Raw genomic sequence first — 11450 nt, 5'->3', positions numbered from 1 at the left:
TGACTTTTACAAATACTCAAAACATGCGAACCGCAGGCTCTTTGGAAATACGGTGGGTCGACATCTATCGCCGCTAATCTCATCCCCATGTGCACTGTGGTAGCGTGAATAGTACATAAAGCTTTCATGAATCCCGTTACGCAACGACGGAAACGGGCCTTTTAGAGAAACTCAAAGATGGAGCGGATTTCACTGACACGAGCACACAGACTTGCACATCGCCGTGCTGATCGCACAAACAACGAAGGTTCACGTTCATACCCGCTTGTGTTTTGCTTCGTGTGTGACCCAACTAGAGCTAATTAAATACTTCTATGGCTGTGAACGAAAGTGACACCAAATAATAAAAAAGGGCGAGCTAAGCAAGACTTGGAAGTCAGAGTTCTCGACCAGAAGAACCTAATATTACAACGAGCGGAGTAGACCTATAAAACCTCTATAGCTCTTCATGACGTAATTAAGTTTGGTAGTTTCCGCTTAAGACCGGTCAGTAGTTGATTGAAGAAATAGAATCAGGCGGCATTCTAGAGCTCAGAAAAGTTAGTTACTTTTAGCATGCTTTAGAAGCAAGAATTGCTCGGATATTAGAAAGTACTTTCAGATATCTGATGCCATACAAACTTACTAGAACTGAGGTTCCGGTGCAAGATTCAAGAAAGAAAATAGACACCTTAATTATCTGCTGATACGCAACCACCGTGCACCAAGCAAATTGCGATCCATAACCATAAGAAAGCTGCTGCAAACCCAAAAAAAGATGAGAATGTATTATAAATTTTTTTCAGCATGCAACAACAAGAAGAGACAGAAAGGTGTGCCTGGGTTTATACTCTTGCCAGCTGCTCTGCACACGACAAAGAACTGGAAGGAAAAAGTATGGTTAGAGATGATCATGATGAAGACATAAAGAGTACATGGCTACATAAAATGAGCCTTTGACAGCGTGCTTACTTTAAAGCCCCGAGTAAAGTACGATGCTCCAGAAGAGCAGGTTATAGGGTGCTATTTTAAGGAGTCCGGCGATATTCATAGGAAACGAGCAAAGTGGCATAGTTCTTTCCATAGCTAGCAAAAATTCTGAAAACGAGAACAATGTGCACAATTCCTACTATAAGCTGACATTTGTCGTATCTCTTCCACACAATGTGTTATAAGCCATGGCGTTAGTCATTAGAAAGCGCAGCAAGTACAGGTGAGGAAGTTGCAGCTCACGCGGGCGTGTTTTCCCAGTCATAGTTGTGCGAGAGGAGTTGCTGAGCACACTGTACTGCTTTCCAGATTTTTTTTAGAAAAGCGCAACTCTCCGCTTACGGCCACAGATACATTTCTTCAGTTTAATTATGCAGTATTCATTAAATCGAAATCACAACTGCAACTGACAATGCGAGCTGCTTGGCGAATCGCCACTTTTCGTGTTCTATGACTGATTTATTTTAAAGGCAGGGGGTCATACAGCACCGCCGAACATCGCAAGGAGGCTATAGTAAAGGCGAAGCCACCCGTTTCTTTATAGTCTTCTGCTAAGGCCTACTGGAGAAAAAAAACATGCATCCGCGGTCAGCTATTTTCGAATTTTCTTGATTGGCTAAAAAAACTAGCCTGTTTACAAGTCCCAATTCCCACCACTTACTTTTTCTTTGCTACTGTGGTTTCCGCGAGAAGACGACAGAAGGCAAAGGAACCGACTCAATTTATGCATATTTTGTATTTTGTAATCTCCATTCATGACACTTTTTGGCGTTCAGTCCTTTAAAATGTCCATTCAGAGCCCATGTCAGTTGTTGAGAACAAATAGAAAGATCCCTCAAGGTGCCGTCTTTCTCCAATCTGGCTGCACTAATTGCTACAGGTGGTAGTACAGGCTTCACGAAGCACGATTACGCACGAGCTTCAAAACACAGAACTGGACTTCTCACTTAAAACAAACATATGTTCTTTCTATAATAAACGACAAGAACACAATATCATTAAGGAGCAGGGCGTAGCAGAGAACTGCGGTATAATTCTGTCCAACTGGAGTTTTCCGACACGTACTCAAAATACAGAAAAGGAGTGTTCTTGCATTCCACCCCCATCGAAGTGCGGCAAACCCAGGACCTTGCGCTCAGCCGTGCAACGCCAGAGTCATCGAGCTACCACAATGTATGATTTTGTGTTGATTAGCACATGCTACATTAGAGCGTGAACGAAGCAATAAATTAAACAATAAGCAATAAGCGTGCCTCTTCCTTCACAGAAGCATCACAATTCTATTGGGAAGCTAAGTAGTAGAATATGTCACAGAGCTGATCTAAAACATATGCTTTGTGAAACAAATATCACCGTTCAGAAGGCAGACGGCGACTACATCAGTGGACCACTTCCACACAGTTTTGCGTGCCTCTTACTTCATATCCGTGAATAATATTTGGTGTAATTACCTCCTAGTTAATTTGAAAGATGATGAAACGGGGGCTACGTGCAAATGTAGCATTCAAGGGGTCCGCCGAGGTCCTGACATATCTTTTAGTACTGGCTTCCAGCATTGTGTGTGCCTGTACGCGATGTGAATAAAGTTTATTTTCTCTCCTGTCTTAACATTTTAGCCCTATACTTATAGTCAAGGTCTGAGACGGGCCGATTCCTTCTGAAGGCGTCTATTCTCTGAGCAGTTTGCTTGATGCAACCGCACAACCAGCTAAAAAATGTCCATTCTGGTTGACATCTTTCTTTTCTTCTTTAATGATGTACGCACAAGAAGTTTCAACGGACTTGGAGAATAGAAATGACACTGCCACTTTGGAACAATGGGTAGCGCGAACATCAATTCTAGCAGACAATGGTGACGACGGGAGCGTTTTGTCGGAGGAATATGCCAACTCTTTGTCTTACTTCATCGCCGTCAAGCGGGATGCACTGTACCGTCATCGCTCTAGCCACCATCTGCGTCGTGGTGGTAAGCGGAGAGCCGCACTGCACGAGTGAGTACCGTTTTATATAGCGCCATATTAAACTTTGAACTTTTCAAAGAATCTTTGACAACCTTTTCATTCACAGAGCCCTCCAGCGACTAGTTATTTTCATCTTCTTCTGACATGCCATAGACTATGACATTCGACCTTCTGGAGCGATTATCGACGTCGTCTAGGCTTAGTTCCAAGGATCACACCCCCTGCTGTAAATGAATGACCTGTTCCGTACACGAGGAAAGCGTGTCTTCAAGGAAAGTTAAGCGCTCTAATTTGTTGTCGACTACTGTTAAACGTTCTTCTTTTAATAGTTTTATGTCATCTGCAATCTGTTGTAGCTGTAGTGAAAGTTCCGCCCTATCGGGTCCGGGGCTAGTTTCAATATTGCCGGCAAACAATGGCAACTTCGTTACGTACACTACGTCAGACACAGTATCGAGATCTACCGCAGTGCATGGCACCACGACAAGACAACAAAAGCATTTTCCAAAGCGCTTTTATACCTGCACGAGGAAGACAAGCGGATTATTCATCTGTACGTAAGCCCAGCTGCCGCGCCCTTTGGGTTGTGATGTCTCGTCGACAGTCCAGGTGACCCACAGCGCCGCTACGCACGACTGGAAGACTGCACTGTTGCTGCCGGTAGGAGTTGACGATGGTACTACACGGAACCCATCCGAGGATTGCAGTATCGGAGGCGCCAAAGAACGGTCACTCTGGCGCAGAAACGCATAGGCGGCTCGGAAGTGCTGACACGGTTGTTGGTGTCCCGCCGGTATCACCAGCAGGCTGGCGATGAACTGCACGAGGAAGACAAGCGGATGATTCATCTGTGCGCAAGCCCAGCGTCGCGGAATGCCCCGAGCTCTGCAGCTGTAGACGTAGGGATATGGGAAGTCTTGAACCACTGGGTCATATCCATTGCTGGTATAACTACAGCGCCATCGGAACTGGTTGATGTAGTTGAGCCACCAGTATAGACGTGCGTTTAGTCGCTCTATTTCTTGTGCGGGACGAGTAACCTAAGTTGCATCAGTGTAGATGGAGGTAAGTCCAAACCTTTTGTGACGTACTGGAATGGTTAGGTTAACTTGAGTACGGCTCACAAACTATTGAGGCATCGAAGCCCTTGGGCGCACCAATTGGAATGACTGATTGTCCGCTATGCAAAGTTTACGGATGCGAGGAGAACATCGGCCACTTATTGTGCCACTATCCTCAGTTTCAAACACAAACACAATCTTTGTCCAACACATTGAGGAAACTAGATGATCGTTCTCTGAGTCCGTCCCTACCAATCATCGCCTCAGAAGGCAGTGCAGGCACTTTCTGGTTTTCTGAGAATGACTGGTTTGCGCGAGCGGCTTTCACTGAAGTACTCTCCATGTACAACTCTGTACCCTCTTCTCTCCCTTCTCTCTTCTTCGCTTCTCGCTTCCACAGCGTAGTGTAGCCAACCGAACTCTTCAATGGTTAACATTCCTGCCTTCCTTATACCCTCGCTCTCTTGTCACAGCAACATCGCGTTTTGACCTATGATGTATTTTCTTTTCTGAATTTTTTTTTGGATTAGAAGAGCCGGATTAGAAGAGCCTGTTTTACCCGACGGAGTAAGATGTTTTACTCGCAAGCATACAAGCCCCGTCTGTGAATTCGGTGAGATTAACTGTGCCGCCGCGAGGGCAGCGATCACTGGAAGAGGATGGTTCATAGAGGTGGAGAAGGGGATCGCACGCTTAGAAAAGTACGAAGGAGCATGTGGAGTGCGCGGAAAAGCAACGCCACTTAGAGGAAAGTCCAGGCATGTGGAGCTAAGCGGGAGCGAAGAACAAAATGGGAAGCGTCGCGGAGAAGGAGGATAAGTGGAGGTGCGCTGGGTTGACCTTTTCTGGCAGTTACTACGGGTTCTTTGCGCGGTATGGACGTACCCGGTTTGCGGGTACCCGGTACCCGGTATGGACGTACCCGTGATCTAGAGGCCGAGCGCCAAGCGAGAAGGATGGTGCAGCGACGCAAGCAGTGGCAGGCCGAGCTTGAGTCGACGGGCTCGGTAGTCGTCGCCGAGCATGGGGCATCAACTGAATGAGTCCAGCAAAATGCGCGGGCTTGGTGGGCCCACGAGACTCCCGAAGAGGACGAAGAGGAAAGTGAATAGTGTGAATCGTGCATTTTGAAATTGTACGAAATAATAAAGACTGCATTTCCTTACAAAACCTTCTTATCTTTCCCAAAGGCTTCTTGCACTTTTCAAATAATACATCATCCTTAACCGCCACACCCACACACAATTAAACCATTTTTAAAACATTATACACGCAATGCACAAGGGCATAGCACACATGCTTGCTCGTAACCCGCTTTCGCGAAGTGAAACACCAATGTAATTTTTTGAGGTGAGCAGTTCTGTGTGTGCTGAGAGCCCTTGTGTTACAACAGCAAGGCGACAACGATAGTTTGATGGCAATGATGTGATTACTCACTTATTGTGTGCCGGCGAAAAAATGATACCTGTTTCTTTGCCACCTGGGCACTCTCGCTTTAATACGCATCTCGTTGCTATGTGATAGGTCGCATATGGAGGTCACTCCTAAGGTTAAAAATTTTGCGCGCTGTAGTACTGCGCCTAGTATGGCATCGTAGTCACGCTGTCATCATTATACAATCATGATCGCTTCAGATCGTGATCTCATTGGCGTCGTGCCTTCATGGGCGTTCCACTGACGTCATTTCGTAATTGTCACTGCGTCGACGCGTCATACAGTAGGCGTCTTGCCGCCATTGGCACGACCAACCATTGTGAGCACTATAATGGCGAGCGCGAACCATTATAGTGAAGCGGGCTGATACCGAAGGCACTGTATGTAGAATGTAGCAGAAGCAGTGTAAATTACTGAATAGCTATAAAAATTTTAAAAAATTGTCTTTAGCAATGCGGTCTCGCTACATTGTGTGAATACTAGTCGCTATTATATCTGCAGTCATTGTGAAAGTGGTTCTGCTTAGAGTTTTGTGCTGTCTGACCCTGGTTCAATGCATTCATTATTAACGTGTCTTTTTTTTCGACAGGCCCCGAAAATTAAAATGTGATACGTATGCCGACCTTCGTACACAAAAATGTTTCCGGTATGACTGAATGAAGGCTTCGCATAAAAAGTATTATATGCGCCTTCGTGGCAAGCAAGCGCTGATGTATTTCAATATTAGCATCTTATAGCAGTGAGACACTCCTCGTTCTGCACACTCGTTGAGGAGTTTCCTAGCCGCCAATGAAGCGTTGCTATTAGGCAAGTACTGGAGGCGGAGGTCGGAGGGGGAATACTGCGTTGCGGATGCTTACCGGCAATTGATCCACCGAAGTGTCTCCTTTGATAGCGTCGAAATAAATGTGCCACCGAGTTAATCGCAGCGTAAGGAGGTCTAATGCCACCAAAAGGCAGACCGCTCCATTAAGTGCATCCTGTGTATAATGAAAGTGTCTCCTGCTCGAAGTGGTCGCGTGAGCAGACTACAAGGTGATGATGGACTTCATGATTAACATATGCCAGGAGTACCATTCAAAAGTTGCTTTCTGAAGAAACAAAGAGAATAAAGCAAAACTTTATCAGACTTCACAAGTTGTTCCTACTCTGAACTTATTTATTCAGAGACCACAGGCTCGCTCAGGTGACAGAAATATTATCTCGCCACGACTGCTATATTGCAATGTAAATAATGTTCGTTTTGCCCGGTACAGCATCATCTGCTGTGCGCTCAGAAATACGCACACCGGCACCACATCAAAATAAGCCTTACGTCATACACAAAGCACCGTGCAAATTGCAGCCTGCCGAGTGGCGCAATCGTACAAGTGTGAGGTCACCTGGCTCCAAATTCTACAAACTCGCACGAGGACGTCAGTTGAAATCCCATTGCCACCAGCAAGCTCCTAATTTTTCTTCAAGAACAGGTCCAGCTTAAAGCTGATGATTAAGACATGCCTTGGCGACAGTGTAAACCATAGAACGAGCGCGTGGACATCACGAACCCAGTTTTGTGTTGGGAGGTGCCTTCGCACCAAGATTTTTGTAATCATGGCTATCTAATAAGGTCCGCATAAATACCTGAAGCACAAAAGATTGCCGCTATTTACTCTTTCCACAGAGTCAAAGGTATGGAATGGTCTCCCCAGATCAATCACTTCTATGCGCGACATTATTCGCTTTCGTAAAGTATTGGCTAATACTCTATTAAGAAGGATTTTCTCTTGCGCTGTACTTCTGGATCGCACCACTACCATCTCGTGAATAGCCTTCGGGCCTCGAACGTACCAAGTAAAATGAAACGAAGTGCAAAATCCAAATGTGATGTGTGTTCAATCCCTGGATCGACAACGTTAGTGGCTTCAATTTTTTTTATTAGGACCTTCTATGCCTCGATCTCTAAAAAATATATTTTACACCCTTTGCAGAGCCCGGAGGTTGTGATTCGTCTCCAGCATGCGGTCCCTTGGAAGATCCTGTGGCCGGGGAGCCTCGGCGGGACCGGTACTGCCGGCCTTTATTCACGCCGGTTTGGGAGCTGACGCAGCTCCGCAAATGCCTTTGCAAGCGAGGATACGTTCGCAACTCATGGGGTGAATGCATTCCGCGTATAAAGTGCATACCTTGCAAGTTCCAATGGCAGAGAGACTACCGCACGTGCGCATCCGGGTGCCCCGCTACATGCAACCAACCGTTGGAGACGCCGTGCCAGAAGCCGTGCTATGCGGGGTGCGCCTGCCCTCCGGGCTGGGTGGAGTGAGTGAAACGGCAGCTTCCACTTTCAATCTTACGTGCTCATGACGCGAGCAGACGGCATTACAAAATGAGCAGAGCCCTTGTGCTAGGCGCCTTCGCGAAGCGTGCATTGCGTGATGAATGGATAAGTTTAATCAATCCTGCAGCACGGGCAACAAGAATCGCATGACCATCTAAGCCTGCCCAAACAAGCATAACATGCTGTTTGTGATTGTGCGCATAGAAATTTGTAGATGAAAGGCTGTTTGTATGGTCGTTTTCTGCCGATATGTACTTCTGTCTATCTACGCAATTACAGCATGCTAGAAAACATAGACGAATGAAGATAATATGTCTGCATTTCTGATGCTCACTCTCTCTATCAAGGCTGCAAGAAGCGGAATATGCTTTCTAGTTTAATGGAAGGCCACCTAAATTAACGCGAGATTTTGAAATTTTGAACTACATTCTGCTGCACTAAAAACTGGCTTTGCAGAAGGGTTTATATGTATATTTGTGTTGCTTCCTGGGTCTTGTGTCCTCCAATGAACAGCCCAATAAGGATCCGAAATGCAACGACTCCTGTCCTACAGCATAGTTAACGCAGGCCACACAGAGGAATTTCTGTAACATAGTCAGCCACGTGCTAACCTTGGGAATGTTTTGCTCATACGATTTACCGAGAATGGTATTTTCCATTTTGGTGCTCGTGTCAGCACCATAATATTTATTTGTTTCTGCCAGTCGGCGTATCGTTCGACACAAATAACAAGCTTATCATTTGAAATGTTCAAAACGTACTGATTGGCCTGATCACTTGTAGTAGCAACCGCATCGTCAAATCCCACTACCCTTCTTCGTGCTTTCAGCATGATTCGTTTTTTTTCTCACACAGGCACCCTAACAAGTTACGTATATGCGTCCGGGCCAGGAGGTGTCCTCCCGCATGTCCAGCTCACTCGACGTACGCGCCATGCGTGTCCAACTGCTCACCCAAGTGTGGCAAAACTCCACCCAGCAAGTGCGTCACCGACTGCAAAGAGGGCGCCTGCGTCTGCAATAAGGGCTTTGCCGAATTCGAACGTCACGGCGTAAAGATGTGCGTGCTCCAAGAAATGTGTTCCTGGTACACTCGCCAGTCGTCGATGTTCCCGCGCAAAGGCATGGCGCTCAGCGTCTCGCCTGGTATCGTGCACCAACCGGTCAGCGTAACCTTACACAATAGCAACGTGCACTTGCAGGCTAGCGGAAGACCTGGTGGCGTCGCTGCTCAATCTGGCACAGAAACTAGTCATTCAACTGTTACCAGAACGCATTTCTCGAATGGCACCGAAATGACATCAGAAAGTCGAATTATGACTGTTCCCGCAGGCCATGTTAGCACAAGTGTCACTGTACACACTGAAAGTTTGCAGTCATCTCCTAACGTAGTATCAGCCGTGAATGTTGTCCCGAAAGCCACACAGAATCCACCGTCACTTCACGGTGGAGGTAATCTGTCAGTGAGCACCACCGTAAACAAGGGGGTTACACTCTCAACTAATACTGCGGCTCTTCTCCACAACGTTCTCGGCCTACGTATGGAAGGTGCACACTCCCCTGCTGGCGGTGTCAAAACGAGCACTGCAGGTGCACTTCTGCCTCACGTCACAGAGCACTTCTTGAGAACTACAAGAACAAGTTCTGAAAACTCCCGGTCAGTTGCGACGGCTGCCAGTACTCGTGAAACTTCACGTACAGCAGCCACCCGCTTACCTAGTACCACACTACCTTGGGGAAGCGGAGCAAGAAGTGGTGCAGAAGGCAACCCCTCATCAGGTTCACAAGGGCGTCTGCAGGCTTTGATCAGATCAACATCACAAGTTACGTCTCCGCGTTTTACCGTTCTTCCTGTCGGAGCCGGCGTAGACGCACGTTTGCAAATTGTACGCTCACATGGCAGCGTTTCGCCTGGTGGAGGTGGTAAGGGTAGAAGTACAGAACATACACAACACCCTGGTGCCGTTACGCCTATGCCACCTATCATAGAAACCTTACGCGAGCCTAGACCCGCTTTTCGTGCAGTTCAAAATGGTACATTCGCTGCCCATATACAATCGGTAACTACGTCCTCACCTACTAGGGGAGGTAATGGGTCGGATTACGACGTTGATCCATGGTTATTACTTGGTTTAGGGTTTTCCCCTTGGCATTTGCCCTTACATAATGACGTTCTGTTCGGTGCACCCCGTAGAAGGTATTATCTATGGCCTGCATACTTACAGTGTCCGGAAACATACAGTTGGATTGATAAAATGTTGTTACGTTGGGCCTTGTCTTCGAGTACGCCTGCGGGATATGATGAGACAAGTTATAAGTTTTACCCCTGGGGAACTCCGTTCCACGGCTCAGGTAGAAATTCTGAGGATAGTTTGGGGCTCTCCTTATGGAATAGAGCTCTACGTGCTTCCACTGGATATGATGGTGCTGGCTTCATGCTTTACCGATGGGGCGCACCTTTGTATGGTCGCGTAGGATATGGCTGGCCTGTTTACAGGAGTTACCCTTGGAATACACCCTTACGGCCTACTTCAAGATATGGCTGGATTGATTTTATGCGTTATCCTTGGGGCACACCGTTATCTGCTGCAACGGTACGTAGCTGGATTGGCTACAGAACCCCTTGGCGCACGCTCTTTCCGCTTCTCCCAGTAAATGCTTGGGGTAGGTACAGATTTTACCGATGGTGCGCTTTCTGAAATTGTGCCGATGAATGGTAGATCTTGATGCCACAAAGTAGAAGGCTGTAAGCCAGAGGGGCAGTTATTAAAATACGCCTGAGACAAGCAACGCTGCATTTTCTGGTGCCTTTCTCTCATCTTTAGTGTACTTCAATGACAAATGTAGCTCGATACCGTACAGTACTTGTAACAAAAACACCAGCCATTGCCAAGTGTCACATTTCTAAGCATTCCTAGAATGGTGTAAGAGTGTAAAAACCTCCAAAATTAAGAGCATCGAACATAGATGTTGAAATATATATGAAACGAAGCTTTACAGGGGTAATTGAATTCTTCAAATTTGACGATGACGCGTACAAGTTTTTTTTTCCTTTCGTCTTATAGAAGTTGTGATTTAGTAATATGTGTATGTTTATCTACAACAACAGTTGATACTTCATTGTCAAAGAATTTTACTTATGCACTGCACGTTTCACAAGCTATGCCAAATGCCAGCTCAAACTAAGGCGAATGCACTGGGCGAGACTTGTATGCAGCAATGTCGAACTATGAAAGGCTATGTGTGGTGTTTGTCGAGGGAAGAATGGAGTGACAAGCTCATGAAAAGCGCCACACATGTCAAGCAAAGTTTAGGAATTTCTGTAGCTCTTGTGTTTGAACCGGCCACATCCATTCGAGGACTGGCCAAGAACAGACAGACCCCTAGTTCATATGTTTATTATATACGTAGGAATGCTATTGAGACAAGCCGATTCGAGATGACCGGCCAAAACGTACACAAGTACGGGCATATACTGAGTGGCTAAGTCAAAGAAAGTTGAACGAATCACAGAATTCATTAAAGATTATTCTTCATTCAAGTAGCAGGTCGACGTATTTGGGACATATATTCGAGCAGACATGATATATTCAGGTTTTGCGAAAGAAGATCTTTCCGTTCCTAGAAAAGAGGTACGCAAACTTGGTAAGCATACAATGATTATAGACGCCAGTTCACTGGAACATTTCTTCGGCGAACATTACCTGTG

General features: G+C 46.3%; 1 long non-coding RNA gene across 1 annotated transcript; it reads left to right on the top strand.

Annotated features, from left to right (window-relative positions):
* The first annotated feature begins 2809 nt into the window (after window positions 1-2809).
* Window positions 2810-10538, top strand: LOC142564589 (uncharacterized). The gene is made up of 3 exons (XR_012824620.1): window positions 2810-2960; window positions 7396-7723; window positions 8598-10538. It is a non-coding gene; the product is annotated as an uncharacterized LOC142564589 (long non-coding RNA).
* Window positions 10539-11450: the final 912 nt, after the last annotated feature.

This window comes from Dermacentor variabilis, chromosome 11, assembly GCF_050947875.1.
Source record: "Dermacentor variabilis isolate Ectoservices chromosome 11, ASM5094787v1, whole genome shotgun sequence".
Taxonomy (NCBI): domain Eukaryota; kingdom Metazoa; phylum Arthropoda; class Arachnida; order Ixodida; family Ixodidae; genus Dermacentor; species Dermacentor variabilis.
This window is presented reverse-complemented; position numbering and strand designations above follow the sequence as displayed.